The 759-nt window shown below is 40.4% G+C and overlaps 1 protein-coding gene across 2 annotated transcripts in view; it reads left to right on the top strand.

Moving 5' to 3' along the window:
* EARS2 (glutamyl-tRNA synthetase 2, mitochondrial) overlaps positions 1-759 on the top strand; it is a 35,339-nt gene that overhangs the window by 20,356 nt on the left and 14,224 nt on the right. The gene's annotated exons all lie outside the window — the stretch shown is intronic.

Here is a 759-nt window from a genome sequence, read left to right as displayed (position 1 = left end):
GTTTTCCTCTATTCTTTGCATTGATCTCTGAAGAAGGCTTTCTTATCTCTTCTTGCTATTCTTTGGAACTCTGCATTCAGATGTTTATGTCTTTCCTTTTCTCCTTTGCTTTTCGCTTCTCTTCTTCTCACAGCTATTTATAAGGCCTCCCCAGACAGCCATTTTGCTTTTTTGCATTTCTTTTCCATGGGGATGGACAGGGATGGACATGGTCTTGATCCCTGTCTCCTGTACAATGTCACGAACCTCGTTCCACAGTTCATCAGGCACGCTATCAGATCTAGGCCCTTAAATCTATTTGTCACTTCCACTGTATAATCATAAGGGATTTTATTTAGGTCATACCTGAATGGTCTAGTGGTTTTCCCTACTTTCTTCAGTTTAAGTCTGAATTTGGCAATAAGGAGTTCATGGTCTGAGCCACAGTCAGCTCCCGGTCTTGTTTTTGCTGACTGTATAGAGCTTCTCCATCTTTGGCTGCAAAGAATATAATCAATCTGATTTCGGTGTTGACCATCTAGTGATGTCCATGTGTAGAGTCTTCTCCTGTTGTTGTAAGAGGGTGTTTGTTATGACCAGTGTATTTTCTTGGCAAAACTCTATTATTCTTTGCCCTGGTTCATTCTGTATTCCAAGGCCAAATTTGCCTGTTACTTTAGGTGTTTCTTGACTTCCTACTTTTTCATTCCAGTCCCCTATAATGAAAAGGACATCTTTTTTGGGTGTTAGTTCTAAAGGTCTTGGAGGTCTTCATAGAAC

This window comes from Bison bison, unplaced genomic scaffold (assembly GCF_000754665.1).
Source record: "Bison bison bison isolate TAMUID 2011002044 unplaced genomic scaffold, Bison_UMD1.0 scf7180017864072, whole genome shotgun sequence".
Taxonomy (NCBI): Eukaryota; Metazoa; Chordata; class Mammalia; order Artiodactyla; family Bovidae; genus Bison; species Bison bison.
Note: the sequence above shows the minus strand (reverse complement) of the source record. Positions and strands in the feature narration are given on the sequence as shown.